Genomic DNA, 10,463 nt, shown 5'->3' with positions numbered 1-10,463 from the left:
GTCAAAATTCTCCAATGTTCCCGTACGCTTCAATTTTTGTCGATGTTCCAAAAAATAGTCGAAAATTCGACTTTTTTGAAAAAAATTCAAATTTTTTGAAAATATTTCAAATTTCTACAGGAGCCGGTCCGGCCCGGAATTTCCCAACCCTTAAGATACAAATGACTCACTGTGCTGTGGATTTCGACTGAATTCTCCGATAAATGAACACTTCATTTTCAGTCTGTAATTTCAATTGTCTTACGCTATTTGTATGATATCTCCTATTATAGTATATCATACCTTTGTTTAACTAGGAGTCCCCGCCTCCTGTTACTATTTCTTATGTCTGCGTCTCAGAGTCCCTCGGGCAGAAGCCTGTCCGAAGGGACAGGGGGCACTTGCAACAAGAGAGACCTTTACTCTCCAAATTCTCCCCCATCGTACCATTTCGCCCATATATATTTAAGTTTATATTCTTTCTTCTGATAATAAATAGATTATATTGACTATTTATTATTCGCTGCAAGTAGTCAAGGAAGAGAGAAAATATTATATGGTGCATACGACCAAATTCTGAAAACCCGCGTGGCAGGAACAACGAGGATCGCTTTTTTGAGAAAGGAGGTACGAGTTTTATTTTGATAATATTCTTGTCCGTCCTTTCTTGACTAACTGATACTAACCACCACATTCGCTCGAGTTTTATTCTAACGCTGAGTAAAAACTCAATTTTTTTCTTTTTCGCATTTATCGCTCTCCATCCTCTTCGGATCGCTAATTCTGTGAAGAACCATGAGTCTTCAATTATACTTCTTAAATACCACGAGCCAATCAACCGCATTCGTGAAGAAGTATCAGAATGAGCTCAGCAAACTGAAGAACGCGACGTTGCCAATCCCAAAGCAAGACATTGGACAAATTGTAGAAGTTATCGACCTTCTGGATTCCAAAGTCAAATCGCTCGAGGCAACCACTCTCAAATTGGCAGAGCAAATCGAAAAAATCGGAAATGAAGAAGATGCCAATGTGAAGAATTACGAAGAGAAACTCCCACTATTGATTCAGCTCAACCAGGACGCCATTCATCTCAGGGATTCTTACCACGCAGTACTGCAAAGAATCCGATCAGAGAATGCCGATCCTGTGGATAACAAGCAGAATATCAAGGAGTTTTCGCAAAGACGACCAAGCATGGAAATGGAACGTCAGTTTACAAATCTCCCACCAGTCAAACTCCCAGTCTTCTCTGGGAAAAGATGGGAATTCCACAAATTCTGGTCGCTATACGAAGAGATAATCCACAAAGCGGACATCTCAAATATTCTGAAATTCACGCACCTTCTCAATCATCTTCAAGGAGGAGCGAAAGAACTACTGGATCAATTCCAGATCACGCCAGAGAATTATGACATCGCCGTCAAACTTCTCAAAAACAAATACGCGGACACTGAGACTACCATTCTGGAACTGAATGAAAAAGTTCGGAAAGATTGTGCCAAAAACAGCAGCACCCGAGAGCAAAGACTCCTATTCGAAAGATTGATGGTCGCGATAAAGCAACTGGAACGCCTTCAAGAACCCGTAGACAATCGGATGATGAAGGAACTCATCATGGAAAAGTTCAACGACAAGATCAGAAGAGCCACCTTCAAGAAGAAAATCGCTTCGTCGGAGGACTGGACAATCAGCAAAATGTTAACCGACATTGAAGAGAATATAACGCTAGAAGAAGATCTGGAACTATTGATGAAGGGCAAAAACGAGCCAAAGGAGAAAGCCGATAATCCAAAGAAGGACAGAAACCAGTCCCATAAGTCGGATCGCTCTGAAAAACAGAAGACAACCAAATCGTGTCTGTTCTGTAAAGACTCGGAGCACAATTCCAGCAAATGCACAAAATTCGTTTCAATCAAGGATCGCAAAGATTTTTTGAATCGCGAAGGACGCTGTTTAAACTGTCTTAGTAATACACACAAAACTGCAGAATGTTACAGTACCAGGCCGTGCTACTTCTGTAAAGGTCGACATTCAAGTGCCCTTTGCACAAATCGAAGTGAATCATCTTCGCCATCTTCTGCTAACTCGTCCAGAGATAGCAAACACAATCAGCAAGCTAAGACAAAGGTCAAGACGGCGACTACCAACGTGACTCACACCGAAGAAGTAGAAGAAGCTGTCCAGTGTGAGACGCAGACAACAGAGAGAGCGCCGACGACCACTTCAAAAGCCTTCGTGCCGACAATTCAAGCAAAAGCGAGAAACAAGGTGTCGGGAGAATGGACAACAATTTCGATGATGATTGATACGGGGGCCGACAGAAGTTTTATAAAAGAATCTGTGGCAAAAACCCTCAATCTCGAAACACCGAATGGACCCACTCTACGACTGAAAACCTTTGGATCGCCGACAGCGAAGGGACCAGAGAAGTACAAAGAAGCCTCAATTGTCGTCTTCACAGAAAAAGAGTCAGCTGAAATCGATGTTCTACTGAGATCATGTGTGGTAGGAAACATCCCGAAAGCTGAAATGTCAAGAGAAGACATACGCTTCATCCATCGCAACAAGATCGACGTCAATACGGACGCGTTCGAGGATGAAGTAGATCCTGATGTTTTGATCGGAATGGATCAGATGTCCACAATCTGGATTGGTGACACGATCACCTTACCATCCGGCATCCTACTTCTGAACACAAAGTTCGGATACACAACAATGGGACGCAAAAAGACATCGCGGGATCGCTCAAACGTCAACTCAGTCATGATCATCAACTCAATCCAAGAAGATGAGCCATTCGAATATCTCCAAAAACAAGACGTGCTCAAATGCAATGGAGACGAATTCGCTGGATCTTCTGCTGAAGAAAGAAAGGAAAAAGACAAACAAATCCTCCAGTTTTTTCGAGACACAGTTCAAAAACGGATCGAAGGATATTTTGTCAAACTTCCCCTCAAGACGAATAAGATCGCCACTCTTCCAGACAATTACCGCCTTACCTTGAAACGATTGATAGCTATAGAGAAAATGACGCCGCTGGAAGTGAAGAAAATGATCCAAGAAATTTTCGAGGATCAAGTCAAAAAGAACATTCTGGAGATTGTCACTGCTCAAACTCCAAAAGGAAAATGGACTCACTACAGTCCGATTCAGCCAGTACTGACTCCACACAAGGCCACCACAAAATGCCGTGTCGTTGTGGACGCATCCGCTCATTACAAGGGCAACGACTCCCTGAATGATGCAATCGAGCAAGGTCCGACATTGCTGCCGGACATTTTGGACATCCTGATTCGCTTCAGATCGGGAGAAACAGTAATCCTGGCAGATGTGGAGAAAGCCTTTCTTCAAGTCAGACTGAACGAAGAAGATAGAGACTTGACTCGGATTCTCTGGATCAAAGATATCAATCTGCCAGCTACACCAGACAATGTCGAAGTCTATCGCTTCACTCGCGTTCTGTTCGGTCTAAACGCTAGTCCGTTCTTACTCGCAGCCACGATCATGCTCCATCTCGAAAATCATGCCAACTCCAAACTCGCTTCCAAGATTAATGAGAATCTTTATGTGGACAATCTCATATTCACATTCGATGGTTCGCCAAGAGAAGCGCTCGAGTTATACAAGGAGTTCAAAGCTATTTTCGCTGATGCAAACATGAATCTGCGTGAATTCATGGGAAACTCTGACGAGTTCAACGACAACATTCCAGAAGTCGACAAAGCTCAAAAGTCCGACTTGAAAGTGCTAGGAATCCCATATGATCCAGACAAGGACACCATCCAATTGGAATGCTTCGTGTCTACTGATGAGAAGTACAGCAGACGTACCGTGTCCAGAAAAATCGGAAGCGACTTCGATCCTCAAGGACTAATGACGCCATTGATGCTCACATCGAAACTATTCCAACGTGTGCTATGGCAAGATGAGTTTGCTTACAAATGGGACACCCCATTGAATGAGAACCATGAGAGCCAATGGAAAGATCTGCTGGATCAGACGGAAGGATTCATCAAGGAGTTGCCTCGCAATATCCTCGACCAATCGAACAAAAACAAGATTATTTGTTTTTGTGACGCCAGCCAAAATGCAACGGCTTACTGTTTTTACGCGCACAACAAATATGGAATGAACATTTTCCTTGGAAAATCCAAAGTCAAATCCTTGAAGGAAAAATGGACGATTCCGAAATTGGAGTTGCACGCGCTAACCATGGGAACGCAAAGAATGCTGTCAGTGGTCCAATGTCTTCAAAAAGGAGACATCGGAGTATCGGAAGCCATCATCCTCACGGATAGTGAAATCGCTCTCAGCTGGATCAAATCAACACCAGGAAAGAAGGAAGTTGGAGTTCTCATCACCAACCGACTCGAAAGCATCCACCTCGCCAATCAGGAGATCGCTGAAACTGGAGTCAAAGTCAGATTTGGACACATTCGTTCAGAAGACAATCCAGCCGATCTTGGAACATAACAAAGGATGAATTTTCAAACAGCTTCTGGTGGACAGGACCCAGCTTCTGTCAGAAAGATCCAAGTGTTTGGGACACTCACCAAACGTTCGAGATCAAGGAATCCGAAGAAGATAGTGTTAGAATCAACATCTGCAACAGTCTTGAAGACAATGTCAATGCTGAAATCTTCGATTCGATCAGTGCGAGTTCGCTACTCCAAAAGAGGCGTGTGATCGCGTACACAATGAGAGCCATCGCGAAATTCGCTAATCCGCTTTCACAACAAGTGAAAGAACGTCTGCGGAAAACCATCGCTGAGCTCAAAGAAGTTCCAGAAGGAAACCCACCAGTTTCCGCAGCAGAACAAAACGCAGCGGAGATGCGGATCATTCGAGAGCATCAAGCTCAAATCAGCTTAAGGAAGAAGCATTCCTGGAATGATCTGAATCTGGAACTCGATGACAACAAGATCATCATCTGCCGTGGAAGACTCAAACACATGGACAATGCAAAAATGGCCAGATTTCCAATATTGATCGAACCAAAAACCCAATTGGCAAAACTGATCATACGGGAAGCTCATGGAAAATGGCACTGCAATGAACAGCAAACGATGACGGAGGTCAGGAAGAAATTCTGGATCCCAAATCTTCGCCAACAAGTGAAATCGCTCTTGTTAAAGTGTGTAGCCTGTCAAAGATACAACAAGCCGCCATTCAAATACCCAGACATGGTGGATCTGCCAGAGCACCGAGTGAAAGAAACAGCGCCTTTCCAACACACAGGACTCGATTATTTTGGTCCGATCTCTTACCGAAAAGAAGACAACACTGTCGCTTCGTGCTGGGGATGCCTATTCATCTGTGCCACAACAAGATTAGTGCACATCCAATTGATAGTCCGACCGGATACAAGCTGTTTTCTGAAAGCCTTTCAACGCTTTGTTAGCCTCTGTGGAAAACCAAATGCTATCGTCAGTGATAACGCTCCACATTTCATTTTAGCCGACAAGATCCTCCAAGACATTGCAGAAACCACAACAAAAAACTGCAATTTCAACAATGAGGTGAAGAAATTTCTTGGAGACGCAAAGATTGAGTGGAAATTTATCACGCCATACGCCCCCTGGCAAGGAGGAATGTATGAAAGAATGATGCGCTCAATCAAACAATCAATGTTCAAAGGCATTGGGCGGAGCATCTTATCATTGGACGATATCCACACAACATTCACTGAGGTCGCTGCAGCTCTCAACTCCAGACCCCTCACATACGTTGGACAAAATCTGGACAGCGGATTTGTTCTAAGACCTATCGATTTTGTCTACCCGAACATTCAAGTCAACTATCCAATGGATTCCACATTGGAAATGAATGAGGACTATGCTCCACCAGGAGAAATTTCGCTCGCTAAAGATGAGGCTATCGCTGCCATCAAATCGGTCGCCAAAGTTGTCGAAACCGTCTGGCAAACGTGGAAAACAACTTATCTGGCTGAATTGAGAAGCACCCACAAGCTGCGAATGAACAACAAAAGAGGAAAATCCGAGACTCCAGCAGTTGGTCAGGTTATCCTCATCACAGACCCGGATCTTCCACGAAACTACTGGAAATTGGGAGAAATTGTCAAAGCTGATCCATCATCGGATGGGGTTCTCCGTGAAGTACACTTGAGAACCAGCAAAGGAAACATCATCAAACGCCCCATCAATTTGGTTGTCCCATTGGAGCTTGATGGTGAAGACACCCAACGGAAGAACGAAACCAACGGGGTTTCTCTTCCAGAAGAGCAAGTTCCAGATGCTCCTGAAGTCCAAACAAAGGACATGGTCAAGAGGTATAACTTGAGAAAGCAGAAAAGAGTCAACTACAACGAAGACCAACACGAAGATCGCCTTCAAGTCGCTTCTTCAATCTCTACATTGGTGAACTTCCCATGGTCAAAGTTCATGATTATGGTGATCCTGTCAATCATCATTGGACCAACGATGGCTATCTCGCCGTTAGAATGCACGCCAACTGGGATTCGTGTCAATGTGGAATATGAAAGCTTCGAAATGTGCGTACAGAACTATTGCACTTCAAGACCTCGAATGACCTGGAACAGCAACTACGCAGATGTTTGGATCCCACCCGCTCTGAAAATTACGGATCACCATGCAACTGCAAAAATACTGATGGCCAACGCGGTCACAGTATATGAACTGAATTGCCATGCTGTTTCTACATGTGACAGCATCGACTGTGTGATCTGCACAACAAATGTTCTCAATCCGGAGTGTCATCCGTACATGGCTCTCGGTGGATTTGCAGTCATCCTCTATATCATTGCGATGATAGTGTACTGCATCTTCAAGGTGAAAATATCCATGGGAGCGCCGCTGATCATGATCTACAAATTACTCCAAATGATAATCTCGAAGTGCCGTGGATTCATTCCTCGCAAATCTTCCCGACGCGGAAAGATCAACTGGGAGATAATGGTGACTATCCTGATGTTCTCTTCAATGATCCACTCGAGCAACGCCTGTCAGGAAGTTAATCTTCTATCTCAAGGAGAAAAGATTTGCACCAAAGAAGAACCAAAAACATGCAAATTGGTGACCCAAGAGCATCTGACCATTGGATCTTTCAACAAAGAAGCATGCCTCCGGATCGAGCAGAATGGAATGACCACAAAAGAAATCAGAATCAGATTTCTCGAGATCAAAATGGAATGCCTGAAAAACACAATCACCTTCACAAAGGACGCTCAAATCTATGTATGGAGTGCTAAACGCTGCGCCCATACAGGATCATGTGTAGCAGACAAGTGCCTCAACATAACACAGAATTCAAGGGTACCAGAACTCGGTGAAGCCAACAATCACATTGGGAACACCTACTGTACCGAAAGCTGTGGAGGACTAGGTTGTTCATGTTTCTTCCCGTCTCCAGGATGTCTCTTCTACAGAATCTACGGAAAAGAAAAGAACAACGGAACGCTCGAGATCTTTCAATGTGCCGAATGGAGAGAAAGACTGGTCATCGAAATGTCGATAACAAGATTGAATGGCGATCGCCATCAAAAAACAGAAACTATGACATTGCCAGTCAGTTTTCCTGGATCGCTTCAAGACATCAGTGTCACCGCCGCTTGGATTAACAAACCAGTATCGCCAATTCTGGAAAACTGGTTAATCAGAAACGACAATTCACAAGTCGCCTTGTGGCAACCATATCGTTTGCCAAGCATCCAATGCAAAAGAAAAGAAGGGGACGAGACGTGCCAACTCAACGAAAGATGCACTTGTGAGCCAGCCGAAGATTCCATGGTTTGCACATGTGAAGAGGACGATCTGGAAACTCAGTTCAACACCATCCAGAAACGCCTCCCAGTCAGAGAAGGACATTGGACCCTGAAAGCTGAAAATGAGTCGGTGGTAGCCACCATCAACGACGAGGTGACCATCGGACTAGTGCTCACATTGGAAGACAATGTCACTACCTCTATCCTGATTTCATCTGACAAATGCTACATCAAAGCAAAACAAATCCAAGGATGCTACAATTGTGCATCTGGAGGACAAGCGGAGATCAAGTGCACCTCTTCTATGAAAGAAGTCATTGGAAACATTGTCTGCGACAAAGACATGTTTACCGTACCATGCTCGCCCAATGGAATATCCACGAACATAACATTCTTTGCCCAATACGCCGGATTCAGAAAAGTGTGCTCAATCAACTGTGGTGGAAGATACACAGAGTACTTCAAGATCACAGGAACGCTAAAATTCACTGGATCCATGTGGACTTCTATCTACAGAATCATCGAAGGAAAAACAACATTGATGAACGAAATCGCCTGGCCAGATTTGAGCCATCTCGCTCAGTGGTACCTGCAGTTCATGAAATCCGTGATGACCATTATCATCACGGTTGCAGTGATTGTCGCCACTACAGGAACGCTCGTTCTTTCAGTTTTTCTGATTGGATTCAAGAAGACTGCCAAATGGACGCTTTTCTTTTTCGCCATCCCGCTTATTCTATGTCGCATGATCTATTTTTTTGTCCGGCGCCGATGCCGACCATCCCGTCAAAAGACGGACAAACAACTTGTTTGAGGGTCGTGACATCGGCAACTCTATGTGTCCCATCCAAGATAGTTAAACAATTCAAATTGTTTTCAGCAATGGACATCCAAGAAATTCTCCGGGCAGCTTCTACCATCAAGAAGCATGCCAAAATCCTCGAGAAAATCGAGAACGAGAAAGCCGCGGACAAAGAAAAGGAAATCGAAATCCATCTCGCTCCCAAATGGGGTATCGACCCCACAAAATCCACTCTGGATGAGATGGAGCAGCTAATAGCCCAACTGAAAGAAGAAGGCGCAGAATTTCAGAAGGACTTGGAGTCCGCAAAAGAAGAAGAACGGATCGCTCACCAAAAATTCGTGTGCCACCTCGACAAGTCAAAAATAAAAAAGATAGAAAATTTGACAGTCAAACGAGCTGAGGAACTGAACAAAGAAGCCGACGAGTTGGAGAAGGAAGTCAACATGGCCAACGCGGTCATCGGCGACATTGAAGCCATGATAGGCTTCAAGAACGACGTGCTCAAACTCGTGGAGAAGTGGACTCGGAACGCCACCTTCGAGTTCCACCGCACGGGGAAAAAACCCGACGAATCCCATGCTCAGTTCCTCGCAAGAACTCAGGGCGGGGAAGTTCCCCAAGTGGAAAAGGATCCTCGGACCGAGAAAGCGATCAAGACGACTCAACGCCAAGATAAAGATCTCAAGGATCGCAATGCAGACCCAACGGAGCGCAAACATACGCTCCAGAGCGTCGTGAGCAAGGCTCCAAAAAGACGAGCACAGTCCCGAGAGCTCGAAACGAATGAGAGCAAACGCCAACAGAAGATCCGAAGAATCACCAGCTTCGCCGAAGACAAGCCGAACCTGAAGTGCTCTTTCTGTGGCGGTGGTCACTTCAGCAACCAGTGCCCAAAGTACCCGTCAATCGCGGATCGCAAGGAGATCGTCAAGAAGGATCGCATCTGTAAGAACTGTCTAACGAACATGCTACTACTGCAAGTCAACCACACACCATTCGGCTCTCTGCTCTGTACCACAAACCATCATCGATTAGGATCGCTCCACAACTAGGATCGCTCCACACCCACATCTCTACTCCTCCAGATCGCTCAACCACTTCTAACGCTTCATCACATCATCACATCAACCTTCACGAAACGCCATGATGGAAGCTAATTTAACCCTCCTTTCCCCCAAATCACTTATACGCCGGGAGTGTATGATATCTCCTATTATAGTATATCATACCTTTGTTTAACTAGGAGTCCCCGCCTCCTGTTACTATTTCTTATGTCTGCGTCTCAGAGTCCCTCGGGCAGAAGCCTGTCCGAAGGGACAGGGGGCACTTGCAACAAGAGAGACCTTTACTCTCCAAATTCTCCCCCATCGTACCATTTCGCCCATATATATTTAAGTTTATATTCTTTCTTCTGATAATAAATAGATTATATTGACTATTTATTATTCGCTGCAAGTAGTCAAGGAAGAGAGAAAATATTATACTATTTAAATTCATTAAAATTACCTCATTTTTCAACTTTAAGTGCAAATTGTCCTTCTTCGTTCTCGTCCTAATTAAATCCTCTTCGGAATTCGGCACTCCATTCCCCATACTAAATTTCATTGAAATATAGTTTGAAGCAGGTTGGTTTTCAGGAGTGGTGTTTGGTTCTGAAAATTCAAATTGTTTCAATTGGTATATGAGCAAGCAGCTTCTTTATTAGAAAACAAGATTGCTACTGGTAAAGAAAGACTGAAAGCTCTCACCTATTCTATTTAAAAAAGACAGCTGATTCGCAGCTTGTAGGCGGTCTAACTTCTGATGGGAGCATGGGGTTTGAAGTTGAGGGAGAATAGATTCTACGGGTATCGTAGTAACCGGCAAGAGAGACGGAGGGTCAATACTTCATCCAGTTTGAATGCTGGCGGTAGCTTAATAGTTTTTCATTTTTTGTGA

Source organism: Caenorhabditis remanei, chromosome II, assembly GCF_010183535.1.
Source record: "Caenorhabditis remanei strain PX506 chromosome II, whole genome shotgun sequence".
Taxonomy (NCBI): Eukaryota; Metazoa; Nematoda; class Chromadorea; order Rhabditida; family Rhabditidae; genus Caenorhabditis; species Caenorhabditis remanei.
Note: the sequence above shows the minus strand (reverse complement) of the source record.